The sequence below is a fragment of the Coffea eugenioides genome, chromosome 7, assembly GCF_003713205.1.
Source record: "Coffea eugenioides isolate CCC68of chromosome 7, Ceug_1.0, whole genome shotgun sequence".
NCBI lineage: Eukaryota > Viridiplantae > Streptophyta > Magnoliopsida > Gentianales > Rubiaceae > Coffea > Coffea eugenioides.
In genome coordinates this window covers 31,687,180-31,706,024 of record NC_040041.1, presented here as the reverse complement: position 1 = coordinate 31,706,024, position 18,845 = coordinate 31,687,180, and positions in this window count along the sequence as shown.

Sequence of the window (18,845 nt, the reverse complement as noted above, 5' to 3'; positions counted from 1 at the left end):
AAAGACTACATTTTTGGTGAGTTTCTCTAGCCTTTCAAAATTGTGAAAATGGTACAAGAAGGATAAACTACACCAGCTATACTATACTACCCTAACTAATGAACTAAGAAAATTCTAGTAAAGACTACATTTTTGGTGAGTTTCTCTAGCCTTCCAAAATTGTGAAAATGGTCTCCAAAGGCTGCTATTTATAGAGATATTCAAGCTCAAAATGAGTTGTTTCTTGGTTGGCAAAGTTGGCTTTTTAACTCATCAAGAGTTGTTCTCCAAGTTTCCACACTTTGCTTGGTCAGATATAGCCGAAATTCTAAGTTGTAGATGAGCTGGAAAGGTTGTATGAACAAAGAGCAAGTTGCAGCAAAAAATGAAGAATATGGGACTTGAAAACACGACCTTAGGTCGCGTATTGTCTACCCACGCATTGCTTCTGCAGGTTTGCACTTTCTGGGCAAAATTCATCCTGGCTCTGTTTTTTGTCCAAATTTAACTGATATTTTTTCGATGTTAGAGGCTGAAATAGCTCTTATGTAAAACATAAAATTGTATCCCTTTGAATTATCTTTCCAATACATCAAGAATCATTCAATTTGGAGCTCTGTTGACCAAGAAATGAGCAAAATACCCTCGACTGGTCAGAAATCTGTTTAAGCTTTTGACTATGAAAATGCACTTCTGTATTTTGACTTTTTGACAACGAAAATGATTAAACTAGACTTCATTGTTTCATACCAAATGTAGATCTATATCTTAGCTTCAAAATGGTTCCAAAATCACCTCAATCCAATGCTTGTAGATCAAAATATAGCCGAATATCACAAGGTGTCAAAGCTGAAAAACTTGCATTTCATCCTTTAAGTATTTTGCACTTTATGTCTTCTTTAAATCATTTCAAACCATGATTAATCATCCAATTATCTTCTCAATTCACTCCATTTGATGATTGAATCTTTAAACTTACAAAAATATGAAGTTTTCACCATTAAAATCTATAGAACACTTAAACCATAAAATGCATATTTTTACTAGAATCCTAACTAATTAGCTATAAAAGTAGTTAAAACACACCAAAACTAACTAATTAAACACACTAAAAACACATAATGTGACGCCCCCACTTCTCCCAAGGGCGAACCCAAGGGTATCAACGGAACGCCTGCCTAGCTCTCGTCAGGACTCACTACAAAACTCAAGCATAAATATAATTGATCGTTCTTAAAAGCTCAAACGGAGTATATTATATCCACCAATGCAACATACCAAAGTACAAGTCCAATACTTCATCTAATTTTTCATAATAATAATAACTTAAGTACAATCCTTATGTTTGCAATTCAAATCGTTCTTACAAAAGTATAATCCCCAAAATATCATGAGGTTTACATTCACTTCAACCACAAGTACATCATACCATAAAGTTCACAAATCTTTCAAAATAACCATTACATTCCATAGAGAAAATCAATCACAACCCAGATAAAGGATAATCCACGGTACTCGAAAGCCTTGTGCTTGAGTAACTATCCTTCTCGAGCCCTGCATAGAACTAAAATGTTTTTGGGGTGAGCTAAAACTCAATGAGGTTTCAAAAGGGAAAATCAAGTATTTATAAATCAGTGCGTAATTGCTATTTTAAAATCAGGTGGACAAATAGGACTTTTGCTAGTAACTTTACTATGAGTACAGCTCATAAATCATTTAAAATCACTAATGTATATTTGGAATGAATGACCATGTAAATGTATTTTCATGAATTTTTATAGTCATACAAATAGCGGCTCGTCCGACTAGAAGAACATTACAAGGATTGCTTCGTCTCAGAGCTTAATGCTCATGAGGAGTCTTACCCAAGAAATGTCAACTAGGAGAGCAATAACAGTAGCAATAGTAAAGCAAACACAAAAGGATACAGTACTCGGTCCACTTCCTGTCCTTCCACTTCCTGTCCTTATAACTTCCATCGGTAGCTCCTTTGGTTGACTGGCCATCACCTTATCCCTCTAGCGGTAATACTCGAGTATACCAAAATACAGTGCCCAGGGTTATCAATCTATCCGACTGAGTTCGCTTCTGGCTCGAATAGTGATAACGAAGGGGGAAAGGCCTTGTTCAGCCGATGTGATAAAGTACACATGGCCTACAGCATACACAAGTAACACATAAACAATGAAATATTGAACAGTTAAGTGATACAGCAACAGTTAGGTCGAGTGCGATAAAGTACACATTCGCCTAGGAATAATTATTTATCATTCAAGTGAACAAGATTCATCAAGTATTTGACCACTTAGGCATGTAAGAAGAACTTATCAAGTCACATCATGTATATATATATATATGCAATTATACAAACAGTGGTTATAAAAGTTCGAGAAGCAATTTTTTTTTTGTGCAAAACAGTTTGGAATCCCTCACCGTAATCCGGAGCAAAGCAAGAGCAACAGCAGGAAATTAAAAGAGCTTCTCGGTGTCCTCTAGATCACCTGAGATTAATCACAATCACGAATTACCTAGATGCTCGATCAAGGCGAATAAAAGAAAACCTCTTAGATACACACACTCAAGAGCCTCAAGCTCAAACAAATCGAAATAGGAAGTTTTCACTTAATCATTGGAATAATAACTAAAAGGAATTTAAAGTCCCATTTCCGAGTTAAATCGTGGCAAGGACTATCAATTCCAAAAGAAGAGTAAAATGCTTAAATTTGGCACAGAAATCGAGAAAGGAGAAAAATGTGTTCGTACTATAAAATCTTCAATAAAAGCCCAAGTGCAAGAATATAAGTGAAAAATCATGTTTTCTAAACTTACGAAGCCAAAGTCTCCTTACAATCACCCTTTTTTTTATAATAAATATAGAAGTTAAAGTTCTAACTTTCAAATAGGAAATTTAGTGAAATTCCTCAAGAATTTCTCTAGTTAAAATGCTCAAGGCCAAATTTCCAAGTGTTTCGGTTTATCGAAACCAACATTCAAAATAAAGTTCCAAATTATAAGTGAGAACCTTTTCACCATAAAAATAAGTTTGGAATATCCCAAGAGTCTCAAAAGCGTGACCTAAGCTCTTAAAAGAGCAAGTAGGTTCAAATCGGAAAAATTTCAGTTTTACGCGTGGAAATTTGAAAAATCGGTCCGGTAGTCCAGAAAGTCCAAAAATGAAAAATTTGATACCGTTGGAAATCTCTTTGAAATTACTAAAAGTTTTTAGAAGACACTTTTCCATGATTCCAAACCGAAGGTATTCAAAAATTGGCTCAAATTTACTGTTTTGGGCACTCAAGACAGGTTTAAGTTGGTTTTTGGCCAACTTTGAAAATTCGGCAAAATTCACTTGATTTGAACTAACCTCTAAAATTTGGAACTCTATCAGAGTTGCAATCCAGGTTTAACACAAAACAAATGGAACAATAATTGTGAGAACCTTGAGAAGTATAGATATACATATATACATGTATGTACGCATTGCATGTGCATTTCAGACTTTTAATAAACTTTATTATTATTTGATCTTAAATAAGTGTGCAAAAATAATTTGTTTTAGGTCCCAAATAATTCAATTGTGCAAATATTAGATTATTTGAATTTTTGCCAAGTTGTGTCATTGCTTTTATATTAATTCCTTGATTTCAACAGCTAATTTCAAGTATTAATATTTTTTAATGTAGGTTATTTTACTGCCTTGATTTTGGTTCTTTGATTTTCGATAGTTATTTTTAAGTGTTAATAACGTTAAATTTAGAACTAAGATAAAAACAAATTAGGTTCAAAACCCTTATAATTATTCTTAGGACGTTGTATTTCGATAATTGAATTTTTGCAAGGTTAGTATACTAGTAGGCATTCGAATTACATTTGGGGTAAATTCTGGAATTAGTTTAGGATTGAGGGCTTAAGTGGAAATTCGGATGAAATGGGAAAAGACCAAAATAGCCCTCCTCCAATTCAAATCCACCATGCAGCCATGGAATGATTCTTGAACAAATGCAATTTCAAACACTTTCCAATTTCTGCCGAATCCATTTTCCACTTCACATTCCAGCATCTTCCATCTTTAGTGCAGGTTTCTTTCTCCACTACCACACACAACTATATCAACTACTAATCACCACAAACCTTCCATATCATTTGTTCCACACGTCCATTTCCTTTTGCTGCCGTGAGCCGTGAGTGAGTAGCTTCCTTGGAGTTAACGACCGAGAGGGAGAGCCGAGCTTCTCATTGTTTTCTTTCGGCCGTAAGCCAACAAAGAAAAAAAGGAGACCTGCTGCTCATTCTTCATTCTAGCCGTGAGCAGGTGGGGAAAACCGAGAGCTAAACTACCCCAATCCAGCCGCAAGTTTGAGCAAGGGAGAGGGAGAGTGGCGGACTGAAATTTCTGGACTGCCAAAGGGAGGAAATTATTTCTGTTGCTAGCCGTGTGTGTAAACTCCAAGCTGAGGTAATTTCTAGACTTGAACTAGTTGATTATGGGTAGATGAAGCTGTTTAGAGGCATGCATGTGAGAGTTGTACGTTTGGATGAAGAATTAAGTAACCAGAAATTGGTTTCGAAAGAAATTGGATCTTCCGTGAGCTTGAGCTGAGCTTAATCTTGGACCCAATCTGATAGATAGCTCTTTATTTGGGGTTGCATGTGAACTTTTTGGCCAGGAATCCGGTTGCATGGCTGGAAATTTTTACTAGAAGTTGTTGGACTGCTAAATACTTTTCCAGCTTAGCCGATGGAGTTGTTTTGGGAGTTGTATGGATATTTTGGTGTGAAATTTGCTAGAAAGTGCTTGATTTTCTCTTGGCTGTGTGTTTAACTAACTAAATATTGGATGATTAAGCCCTGCATGAGATTAATTAACTGTGTGTAAACCAGAAATTTGAATGAAACCAAAAATCTGCTGCATGTATGTCATTCGTAAATGGTTGAACAAATTCTGGAATTTTGGATGAAATTTTGTTGGTGACCGACCCTGTTTTGGACTAGTATTGATAGTAACTTCATTTATTAGTCATGCATGTCAGCTTTGAGTATATAATTCAGTGATTTGGCCGATGAAAATCCGGATTAATGATTGACTAAGCGGCTGGAATTTTTCCAGTATAGCCGAGTGAAGAAGAAAAGAATGTTCCAGTTTTCTTTTGCGAATTTTGGGTTCTAAAATTTTGTTACAGGCTGTAAATTTTATGTTGTTGATTGAGAGACCCCGTAAGCATAATAATTACCATTTGCATGATAAGCTAGGAGTGTAAAAGGTCGAAGTCTTGTTGCTGGAAAATTTGGTTAATGGCTGAGTTGGTTGGGACTTTTGGTGGAAAGGGAAAATCTAAAATTCTAGAGTTATTCGAGTGCAAGCTAACTGTGACTTATCTTCTATGCTTGAGTTAAATTTCTAGTTGTTTGTTGCAAGGAATGATTGTTTGTCGTCAAGAGCTAATGATTGATGAAGCTCTTGGCCATTTGAGTAGCTTTTGCAGGAATTTAATTTTTGGTGAATTTGTTCAAGTGGTTGGCTGAAATGTACTTGGAAGGTCCATGGTTTGTGATTTAGAATTTGTCTTGATACCTTGGACTTCCTTTGTTGAATTTTGATTGTACTGGAATCTGTTGAGACCTAGGGCTAATGATTGATGAAGCCCTAGTGAAATTTATATTTAATTTGTGCTTTAGCTATATTGGCAACTTGGAATACAATGTGCAAATGAAATGGAATCGTGAAGTCCGTTCTAGTCTTTTGAACTCAAGTATCTTTAAATCAAATCTTGTGGAAATATTTTGCCCTAATATTAAGTTATATATATTGAGTTTAGTACGTTAATATTAAAACTTAGATATTGGGACTTTTAAAACTTTGCCGACTAGTTATGCTTTTCTTTGCTTAAACCAGTTTTATTACCTTTAGGGAGTAATTACAATAACTACTAAACTTTAAGTTTTTCGTAAAATTACCCTTGACTAGTTATTTTAGAGAAAATTTGTTAAAAACACTAGATTTGAATAATTTCAAATAATAGACATAGAAAATTTGTTCGGCAAGAAACCTTGTTTAAACTAATTTGGCTCTAGTTTGCTTCTAGAAGGGAAATATCTTTAAAAAGAAACCACACGAAACATTTTATTCCTTTTCCAGTTTTAATTTTAAGAGAAAGTTATTGATTTGTTTCGAGGAATTAAGCTAGTTTTATACAAGATAATCTTTTATTTATAAACCAAGCGTTGTTTAGTAAAACTTATAGTTTTTAAAACATGAATTTTCTAGGGTTTAGCGAGGACGTGGACTTCGATTCCCAGCTTGACCTTTGAACTTCACTCTTGGTGAGTGTCCCTGCTTGTTCTATGCTTACTTGATTAAAGCGCTTTCTTGACCTGATATATGATATTTGGAAAAATGGTTTCTGATCCATCGAAGTGAGCAGTGTGTATCTTATCACACTAGCCGTTCGAGTGGTGACTTGCTTGAAATGTTTTCATGAATACTTGCTTGCACTTGTTAATCACTAGGCAGGGGAGTGTACTACACCTTAATGGTGGAAAGGACTCTTACCCTGATCTGGTAATCTTTTGTTGGACGTAACGTCGTTGGATGAATTCCTCGACTAGTCCCAATCTCTTGTTGGACGCAATGTCGTTGGATGAATTCCTCGACTAGCCCCCAATCTCTTGTTGGACGTAACCTCGTTGGATGAATTCCTCGACCAGTCCCTAAGGTATACTCGAGTATTACCACTCTCGTGTTTGTCGTGCGGGCCCGGTAAAGGGGTATGATTGGTGGCCGGAGTTAAGAAAAATAAAAAGACCTACATGGACCTTAAGTAGTGAAAGTTGACGGAGGGTCGACTACGAAAAATTTTGATCAAGTTCGTGGAGAAATGGCTCCTGAGAGCCCCTGTATCCTATCTTGTGCTGTTAAACGTTTTCCTAATTGTTTATTTTGATTGAAGTTAATACTTGCTATTTGTTTTATGTGATTGCATGTTTTGGGGCACCACTGAGCTTTAGCTCACCCCACGTTATTTTGTTTTCCTTGACAGGATCTGGCACTTGAGCAAGACTTGAAATCTAATTTCACTTTTGTGCATGTAGTTTGAGTTAGACATTGTATCTTTTATGTTGGATTGCCGCTTGAAGCTGGAAAAGTGTAAACCCTGGGTTTGTTATTTGGCTTGTACTAATGTATTTTGATTGTATGTTTTTGTTGCCTGATTTGTAACGCGTGAGGTATTTAAGAGTCGACGATTGGCTATTTTAAAAATGCTGTTATCTTTGAAGTTAATGAGGATTTAGTTATCAGTCTATTTGGAAGGAAACGGTGTTGTAATAGTTTAGGTTATTCTTCGGAAGGATTTGGGCTAGATTGCTTGCGTGAGTCCTGGCGATAGCTAGGCAGACGGCCCGCCAACCCTCTGGTTCGCCTTAGGGGGAAGTGGGGTCACCACAATAATCGGAGTTTTGAGCACCAAGATATGATAGCTCAAAGTTGCCAAAATTTTCTTGCTAAACAAGGGTTTTCAAAATTTAAATCATGAAATTTGGAAGTTCAGTTGAGCATTGAAATGGATTCGGAATAGCACCAAATTTGGTATGATTATAGTACCATATAAGGGCTATTCATCTACCAAATTTCATGGAGAAATAAGTACAGGAAGTCACTTAACTAAATGACTCAATTTCCCAAGATTTCAAGGCAAAGCTGCCTTGTGCATGGAAATTTCCTTTTCTAAACTTTTGACCAAGGAAAATGCCTAAAACATGTCCCATTTATGATGATCAAATCTATTAAGGGTTCAAGTCATATTTGATAGGTGATTTACACCAAAAATTTCGAGTACAAGTCCCCAAACCAAGATTTGTTCAGGATTAGTCCAAAATGAAGAATTCCATCACTAAGTCAGTCCCAAAATTTGGCCGCAACTCACTCAATTCAACTCGGAATTGAGCGTGGTTAGTGGCGTTGGAAAATACATTCATAAAGATAGAATTTCTCAGAAGAAACCATTTTCAAAATCTGTCCACAACTAGCTCACATTGGAGCATCAAATCGTAGTTCATGTTCTGCCCTCTGGTAAACCAACGAAACAGGACAGTAAATTTCAAACGAATGGTTTGGCTCACCCACGTGGAACCAGAATGTGAATTTTATACCAATGGAAAACTGGGAATGTTTAGTTTCCATTGCCACAAACGGCACTCGATTTTGACATCGGAGTAAAGAGATATAGCCGATACAAAATGACTGCTTGGGCAATCCGGGAAAATTTTCCAGTTTTACTAAACTTTGGAAATCAACATATTTGACCAACCAAATCATGTTATTTTTCAATGAAACTTTTTACACAATCCCAACAACATATATACATCATAAATAAGCCATTAAAACCATGAAAAATCACCCTAAAGGTCACGGACAACATAAGGGCAGAATCGGAAATTTTTCATCTTCACTTCCCTTTAAGTTTCTACCAATTATACGACATTAATCCACTAGTTTAAGCAATAAACCAACATTAATACCATTAAAACATCACAAATAAGTTCATCCATCCAAGGTGGGAGTTCATAGAGCCCACTCAATAATTTTTCCATCATAAACAAGCTACTCACATGCATGTAAGAGCTTAAATGTGCACTAGAACTTCCATAAATCAAGATTTAGGTAGTTGATCGTTAATTACCTTTGATGATGAATTAAGCAGAAATTTTCGGTCTCTAAAAGCTGAGGAAAACTGTGAGAATCAAGCCTCTTTCCTAGCTTAGGTTGTTCACCAAGTAATTAGCAAGTTGCGTGTAAAATTTGAGGTGATTTGGTGGAGGATTAGTGAAGATTTGATGAAGGAAAATGAAGAGCTCTTGGTTGTTTTTGCCTTGGAGTTGCACGCTGGAAATGGAGCTATGAGACGTCAATTGAGGTAAAAGTGTGGAGGGTTTTAATCTAGTGTGATGCTCTCATGAGAGCTTAAGAATGTGTGGCCCAAAATGCTCCAAAAGTCAACTAATGTACGTGCGCTTTGTGCTCGATTCCTCTTGGGTTTATTTCACTAGTACACTAAACCTCTAATACACTTTTACTCATACTATTATTATTCACTCTTAATGGTCTAAAAATAATGATTTAAAATCCCTCAATTAATCGCGCGCGTAAAAACGCATATTACCGATTGTGCGCGATAAAGTGGAATCTCTAAGAAATTCTTATAACGATAGTATCACTAACTAATACTTGAGCACTTAAACATTAAAATACCTATTTTAAGACTAATGTACAAGTCTCCAATTTTTTAAAGTTATTGTACTCTCAGTTCGGCTACAGTTTCCAAACGCGTACTCATTATTCTCACTTAACGAGTTCTCGATAAATAAATTTTGAAATCAAGTCATTTTAAAAATACACTTGAGCCATAATTCCATGTAATTGAAGTAATAAAAGTCAAAATAAAATATCGGGATAAATGGAAAAAATAAATAATTAAATGAGTTATAAATAGGCATTTAAAATAAGAAAATTTGCGAGTCCTTACACATAAAATATGCACTTATCAAACTCCCCCACACTTGAACCATTGCTTATCCTCAAGCAATTAAGAAATACAAACCATCAATGATCCAACATTTTGAAAATAAATAATATGTGCTCAATTCAACTTCATTTCCTCAAAACAAGGTAAATAATCATTATGCAATCACTCCATTAACCTCAAGGACTCATAATATTAAGTAAAGGAGAGTCAATTATGCCATAATTATAACTAGTTCAATTTAATTTCTTATCCTTACCCAATTTCACAAGCAAGTCATATGGTTAACAAAATGCTTGCTAAGCTCGTGATCATCTTCTTATTCATATTTAAAGAAGAATTTATTCATATATCATAACTAAATATTACTCAAGTTGTAAAAGTACCTTTTGACGTGAAGATCGATATTTTTAGATGAAAATCGTCGGTTATTCAATACTTCATATACCCAAGTTGCCTTACATACTCTTAATTCAAGTACCGTTTTACGTAAAAGTCGACATTGTAGATGAAGACTCCCGGTTACTAAGTACAAGAACCATTGGAGTAGAACGATTTTTATTCTCTCTATTTTCTTTTTTTTCTTTTTGTACTTTGTTTTTTTCAAAGCAAAGATAATAACATTCGCTCAAAAGAATAATCATGAGAAAAGTGTTACACTTATTGATCATATTAATCACTTAACCATGTAAAATCAAGTAAAGAGAAGAAATTTCATCAAAATTGCAAAATGTAGGTATAATTTTCTCCATTTTACACGATATACTTTCCATAAATTATAATCACATATTAAATGAGAAAAGAAGGTTTTAAGGTCACATATATTTATCTCAAAAGTAGAAGGAATTTGAGTTACTAATGGTGTGGAATTGTTACCCCTTGGATAAAATTTAAAAAATTTGAAACATTTTGGGGCAAATTTGTAATTTTGGACCAGATTTTGAAAAAATTTTGGCAGAGTTTCCTCTTATAAATGGACTAAATTCCTTGCCAACAAACCCAGTTTTGAACAAATTAAAGCACAAGTCCAATATTTGCAACCAACAAGTCAATCACATACATGTATATACTCTCAATTCACCCCCTCCATACTTAATATGCACATTGTCCTCAATGTGTAAAAGGGAAACCAAGATAAAGAAAGTAATACTCCCCTAATGTTGCAATTAATGTAAAATGAAGTGTCACAAACTGTTGTCCATTTATCTCCAAAACTTCATGAGTTCTATTTGTAACCATTAGTAATTAAACCTAAGAATGGAAAATAAGAAACAAAAGTGATAACAAAAGCCTTAATAAACACAAAATGACGATTTGTAACTTTATACCTTTGTTTTTGTTACGAATACGTGCGTTGAAGAAGAGGAAGAATATGAAACAGGGAACTCACATTTTGGTTCTGCAGAAAATACGGGTAGAGAATACGCAACTTGACATCGCATTTTCATCAAAATCGCATTTTCTGCCTTAAACTTGCAGAAATGAATACACGACTTCAAGTAATACACGACCTTAAGTCGTGTATTGGAGGCCTCATATTTTGCTTTAAATGCGCATAATTGAATACATGAGTTTAGAAAACGCGACCTCAAAGACCCTGAGGTCGCGTATTCATGCTGCGTTTTCAATTTCTACAGTTTTTTACAGAATTTTGCAACTTTTCAAAAATTACACATGCTACCCCAATTAGTCAAAATGCATCTTAGATTATTCTTTTGCCAAAATAATCAATATGCGCTCATGTAAAATAATCAAAACATGCATTTTAACTTTTTTTAACAAATCAAAAACTTCTTTTACTCAATTTGAAGGTGTGAGTTCCTTGATTGAACTTCACCTTTTTCACCTTATTTGGTCACCTTTGTTTCTATTTTCCAAACCTACAAAAGAAAAATAACAAAACAACTCAAACACATGATTTAAACATAAAATCACACAAAATTAGCATATATAACAAAATCATTGGGTTGCCTCCTAACAAGCGCTTTTGTTTATAGCCGTTTGCTCGACTATTGAACCTCATTTTTCAAGGAAGTTTTGTTAATGAATAATCCACATCACATGTTTTAATGATATGAGAGATGGAAGTGACTTACACTTCCATCTCTCAAGTATTTCATAGATATTACCTTGAATATGCACCACTTGAGAACTCACCAAAGGAATGTCTGCATGGCTTTTTTTGGGAAATAATACATTTAAAACCTATATTCTCAATACATTTCTCAAGAGGGATAAAAAATGAGTCTTTAAGGCTCACCTCTTGAGGTTCAAAATTAGTTCCAAAGGTACTATCATGTGAAATATATGAGGACCCAAAAAAAATTTTCTTATTTTTATCTTATTTTACTGGCTTATTTAAATATTTATTCACCCATTTTCTCCGAACCATTTTAAATCCATTTACATGGAGTAATGTCTCACTTATATTTTTAAAACATTCCGTTAGCAAATTTAATTTTTGGAGGCTCGTTTAGTAAGAAATAGCGAATACACTTTTTCGAGGCAATATTCGATTCGAGAGTACAATAATCTTGTAAAATTAAGAATGATCAATAGTAGACTAAGAAAAGTTAATTGAGAGATTAGAGGTGAGTGAGTTTAAAATTTCGCCTTATCGCGCGTAAATCGGAAGTTAGCGTATTTCGCGTCGAATCGACTAAGTGGAGATTTAAGAAATTTATACTAGACTACTAAGAGTGAATAATCATAGTAATAAAGGAATTACATTTGAGGATTAGTGCACTAGTACAACAAACAAGAGAGAAAATGATAATATGACAGTCGCGCGTGACACTATTCCTAGTTGACTTTTGCACAAACTTTGGTCGCAAATTCCTTAAACTTCCAAAGGAAGCTTCAGAACACCAAACATTCTGTGTCTCCTCACACCATAAGCTCGGCCGAAAATAGCAAGGAAAAGAAGAGAAGAAAGCTTCTTCATCTCACTTCATTTTGGCTTCCAATTCCTTCACAAATCACCACCCAACTTACCTACCATTTGGAGAACAACTTTAGCTTGGAGGAGGACACCTTCTTGTGGGTTTTCTTGGGAGATTTTCAGTCAAATGTTCTGGTTTCTTTAAAGCTACGAGGTAGCTTTCATCAACCTTGAACCTTTCCATTTTCTTCAAAGTTGGAGCTTTAATTGCAAGGGTTTGAACCCTAAGCATAAAACTAAGTAGAGGACTTGAAGAACCCACTTTATCTTGCTTTAATCTTTAGGTAGAGGTCTTGAGGTGACTTATAGGTAGCGGGCTTGAGGTGTAATTGCTTGAATATGATTGTTATGTGTGTAGATGAAAAGATTATGGTGAGAAATGAAGGAAAGATCGAAGGAAAATTGCACATGGATGCTGGCTGAATCTATCCTGTTATTACCTTGCCTATGTTTCAAATTTTTGATGCTCAAATGACTATGAAACTGATGTATATATGTGGCATATTGTGTGTAGAAAGTTTCTACCAAAAATCATTTGATTTGGTTGAGCAAAACTTGAAATTTCAAAATTTGAAGAAATCTGGAAATGAGTTCTGGCTGTCCAAACAGTAACTCTTTGATTGAACATATCTCTTTGTATAAAAGTCAAAATTGAGTTTCGTCAGTGGCATTCAAAACTAGACAATTGTAGCTTTCCAACGGTATAAAATGTACCTTCTAGTTCGAACTGAGTGATCCGTAGTGATTCATCAAAGTTTGCTGTCTTGTTCTGACTATCTATCCGAGAGAAAGGTAGAAGCTGCAACTTGTGTCTCGAATTTCTCTCATTTATGAACTGATTTTGAAAATGACTTGTTCTGATGAAATGTATAGTTTTGAATCTAATTTCCAACGCCACCAACCATTCATAATTCGAACTTGTATTGAGTGAGTTATGGCCTGATTTTGAAACTGTGACAAAGCTGGAAATCTGGAAATCTTTCTCTTCTTGCTAGCCGAATGGTTAAGTTTGGTTTGGGATATTTTGTTTCAAAAATTTTGGTGTCAATTATCTACCAATTTCTTATTAGATGTTTATGAGACATTGGTTTCACAAATGAACTGAATTGGGACTGATTTCATGGTGCAAAATGTTTGGAAAAGACAGAAAGACAGGAGGACAGATTTGCTTTGAAATATTTTCCGAACTTTGGTTGTTTCGTTAACTGTCTTTCCATGGGAGTTTTGCGTGAAATTTGATAGAGGAGTAGTTCTCATATAGAACTTTAAGTGTACCAAATTTGGTGTTATTCTAAAACCATTTTGAAACCCAAATAATGTCCCAAAATTTGCTCTTTAAATCTGAAAAATTTCTGAATAGTGTACAAAAGTCAGCCAACTTTAAGCTACTATATCTTTACGCTCAAAACTCCGAATTTAGTTCCATTTATCCTGTTTGAAACTTTGTTAGGAACTTGTATTGTGTTACGAATTTCAAAGGCTAGTTCACTTTTTGTGAATTTAGCCAAATTTCCAAAGATTGCCGAAAAACATGACTGAAACTGCCTTGCTTGTTCAGAACAGCCACTTTGAGTTGAAAATTGAATGCCTTCCATTTAGAATCTTGGAAAAATGTCTCCTAAGAACTTTTAGTACTTTGAAACAAGATTCAACGGTATAAAGTTTTCCAATTTTGAGCCTACTGAATGCAAGTTCGGATTTTTCTAAATTTGATGTGCAAAACTGAAATTTTCCGACTTGATGGGAAATAAGTTTTTTGGAAATTTTTCCCTACTCTTTGATATTGATTGATTGTTTTAAACTCGGTTTCATGAAGGAAATCAGTTTCTCTTGTGTTATTAAATCCTTACTTTTGAACCTCGATTTTTGAGTGATTAAAGTTCTCTTTTGAGGTTTTGACTAGCCTAAATAAGTGTACCTTCTTTTCTGGTTAATACGTGATTATGAGTGAAAGTACTTGATATTTGTCCAGGCACTCAAGGAGATTTTCAAGAGAATCTCGAAGCGGACGCCTAAAAACTTAATTGCTCTCTCACTCACTTTTGTTTTGACTTAGTGAGTGCCAAGTGCATGAATTTGTTGCTAAGTACTTGACTTGCTTCTTATCCATTATGTGAATTTGGAATTTTGAGATGAGTGTGTACTTTACCATATTCGTTCTCTTTCAAATGAAATTATATTGAAATTTTGCTATGTGAATCCATATTCGACTTGTGCGAAGTGATGTGGATGTAATTCGTTATGTGATTCGTATTTGGAATCGTCGATTGGAGCGCTGCTCATCGACTTATATTTGTATTTGTATTCAAGGAACACCCAAACTCATAGGCTAACCTTGTAACTCGAGCCGACATGGGTTTGGTCGAGGAGTTTGGTGAACCATGAGATTATTCATAAAGCTTGATCTATTTGAGAGATCCCGCTTGGCATACTCGAGTAATATCGTCTTCTAAATGATGAGTGGGCCGGAACAGGGGGTTGTAGCGGTGAACGGGATTCGTGAAGTAAGTGGAGTCTACGGACAAAATATACCTACCCGATTGACGAAGTGTCATAGTGTGGAGGTATATGATCGAGCCTTGGCGAATCAAGTAGAATATAGTTTCTGACAGCTCCCGTATCCTTATCAAGTGTGTTTTATTATTGATTGTGAACTACTTGAATGTTAAAGTTTTAATTCTCATATAAGTGCTATCGTTAATTGAACTATGTGTTTTTGCATGTTTTCTTGGTCTCACGAGCATTCGCTCACCCTATTAGTTTTGTTTTCCTTAACAGGACTGGATGGAAAGATTTTTGGAGAAAAAGCGACTAGATTACTCTTTTGATTAGTACCTTGGTTGTAATTGTTTAGTTGACTTATAAAGGTTGTATTTTGGGATTTGATGTATCTTTTGAGAACTTATAATGTAAGATTTGAACGTTTACCTAAGAAAGCGACTTGATGTACTTTGATTGTTATTATTTTTTAAGTTTGGATTGGAATTGTATCGAATCCTGGCGAGAGCTAGATAGGTGTCCCGCCGATATCCTTTGGTTCGTCTTAGGGAGAAGTGGGGGCGTCACAAAATAGACGTTTTCTCATTAAAACACAATTGAGTTTCATTATTTTCATCAAAATGCAATTCACTTTAACTTACAACATGACTTTCACTTACAACATGCTCACCATTCATGCTAAAGTCATAGTGCATATCATTAGAAGAAATAACTTCACACAACTCATGCAATTGGTCTTCTATTTTATCAAAGTGAGAAGCCAATTTATCTAACATTTTCTCAATCCTAGCAAAATGGTCGGCGGTTGCATTAGCTAGCCTTTCTAAAGCTAACTCCCAAGATGGTTTAGAATCATTAGCTAATGGTTCACTTTCTAGTTGCCAAGATAAAGATGCATTAGCTAATCTTTCTATTGCCAATTTTCAAGATGGTTTTGATTTATATTGGACACATTCGGATTGGCAATCATAAAAACATAAAGAATCACTATTAGTACATCGATTATCCCAACTATAAGCAGAAGAATTATCCCAATTATGATCATATTGATCAAAATAAGGAGTACAATGCCCAAGTTCATCATAATAATCCATATTTTGTAAATTGCTTACATGTATGAGTAGCATGAAAACCTCCACACAAGTCACAAATCATATGATAAGAATTGAAAACATTAACATTCTTCTTTTGTTCAATCTCATGCATAATGGTGTCCAATTGAACTTGTAACGTTATAACATCACGTTTAGCCTTTAAGCACCTTAAACCATTTTCGAAAGACATACCTTCGGTAATTTCTTGGTTACCTCTATCCATGGAGTTTTGCATGTAGTAACCATCCGTTGCTGATCTTCTACTTCTCAAGCATTGTCCCCTCATGTTTTTTGTGAGAACCCGTATTTCCCTCATATTTTTTCCCTAGGGTTTTTCCCCTTTAATGGCATGTTTTCTGCATTTTCTGGCTTGGAAATATTTTCTTGGTGGATTTTATGAGCAGTTATAGTTTTTAGATGGTTTTTCTAGTATTGGAGAGTTTTTGAAAAATTAAGAGTAAATAGTGGACGTAGGACCCACTAGTGCGAAAAGTTCAGAAAAATTCGGCCAATAAGGTTAAGTTTCAGATACTGTGTTAAATTTATCGGGTGTTAAGAGATAAATAGAGGAGGTGATTTGATTGATGTGAGAGAGAAAAGAAAGATAGGAATGCATTTAATGAGTGTGACAAGTGTCACAATCTCATTGGTTGGACTTTAAGAATTACTATTCACTTTCTTGACTTTTTTGACCAAAGGATTAAATATCAAAAATTCACAAAATTTCCTCATTTTTCTTTCTCCTTGGCCGGCTCTCTCTCACTCTTTTGCAAGAAGAAGAACTCTTCAATCTTCAAGCTTTCTACTAGCAAATCATCTAAATCAACCGAATAAACAAGATTCCACTCCATAAAATCCTAGCTTCTAGTGCTAGTAAGGGTTGTAGTGAAGTTGTTTTGAAGAGCAAAGATGTCCACAATCTCTCTTTCCCTTGTTTCTTGGTAAGTGATGCTACAACCTCTCCCCTAAACCTAATGATGGTTATATTATGCTTAATGGTGGCATGAGTGAAGGAATATATGATTTATTTCTTGATTTGAAGAGTTTTGGTGAATTTTTTATTTTTATTGGGAATTTTCTGGTTTTATATGATCTTGATGTTGTGGACTAGTATGATGGTTGATAATGGTCTATATAGACTCTAGTAGGTGCATATGATAGGAAATTGCAATCAATTTTGGATTTGGAAGAATTTCTGGAAAATTAGGGTTCTTGGTTGAACATTCTGTCCGAAATTTTAGGTCATAGATAGAGGCCGAATTGGACTTTGTTCAAAACATGAAAGTTGTAGGTATTGATGAGTTTGAAGTGCCTGCAAAATTTCAGGGAATTTGGAGTAGTATAGAGTGAGTTATGCCATTTTTACTGTTGCTGTTTTTGGTGAACAGAATGTCCGAACTGCGATAGTAATTGCCTGTTTTGACTGGAATTGGTTTGGATTTGGTTGTTGGTGTCTTCTGATGAAATGTAGCTGGATGTCTTAGCTAACTTATGCCTTTGGAATTTCGGCATTTGGACTTGTATGGACTGAGATATACCGATTACAGTTTTCTGCGTTTTGCAAACCTGTTTTGGGAATTTTGGTATAGTATTTCGTATATTTGACCTAGTTGTGTTAGGAACTGGATTGAGTGACCTTCTACATTGTTGTAGTTCTGTTTCTTGGCTTCGAAATGGTGGGTCTTACACCCCCATCCGATAATTGTAGTGAGAGTTGTGCCATTACCGCATTATGAGGTCAAATCCGGTTTTCATATCAAGGCCTTAGTTAAAGCCCTTTCTTAATTTCTGGTTTCCTCTATTGTTTGTAAATGTTTATGGAACCTTATTGGGGTCATGTTTGGCCTTGATTTATGACTCGTTATCGAGTCTCATTGTATTTGTTTGCATGTTTTTAGGGCGTGACGGTGGTGCACAACGTTCTTTTGACTAAAGTGTTTGAAACCACATTGTGCTAGCTTGGTGAGTGTACTACTCACTTATGTGCTATTACATGGCTTTGATGTTTGTACTTGAGATGTTGAATGTTGATTGATCCAGGTGAGAGTGTACTTTATCACTTTCACATATTGTTCCGCATGTTATTGGAAAGTTATATGAAATGTTATATGAAATGAAATACATGACTTCAAATATTATCCATGAGCTCAACCCCATTGGTTATTGATTGAATCGAGCCGGCGAGGGCTTGGTCGTGCCAATTAATGTGCCTTGGGGCAACATCATAGGGAATCTTGTAGTATGAGAGACTCTTGATTCCGGTTTACTCGAGTAATACCACAATGCAAGTGTTTGGATTTCGGGCCCGGTTGAGGAATGTTAGGAGGAAGGGAATGGAAGTTAAGAGGAGTCTACGGTTGGTTACCTTTCAGACATTGACGGAGAGTCAATGAGACCTGATCAAGAATTCAAACGAGGAAAAGGGCTCTTGAGAGCCACCCGTATCCTTTTATCCTCATTATTAATGTGTGGCTTTATTTATTTTGGTAAATTGGACTGTTAAGCTTGATGTATCCATGAACTTGGTTGCTTGAGTTGTATTCTCACTGGGCAATTAGCTCACCCCGTTCCTTTTGTTTTCCTTACAGGAATATGACTCTTTTGGAATGAATTTTGATAAATGGTTGCCAAATGAACTAGATGAATGACTCTTTTGTATTGTATATAAAATGGGACCCTAAATGTATCATTAGGGCCGTTTTCACTTTTGTTTTGGCAAACCATATATGTAGTGACTTTTGTATCACCTTTAAATGTCATTTTGGTTTGTAAAGGCTAAATGTTATGGGGTATATGTAATTCGATGTTTGGTTG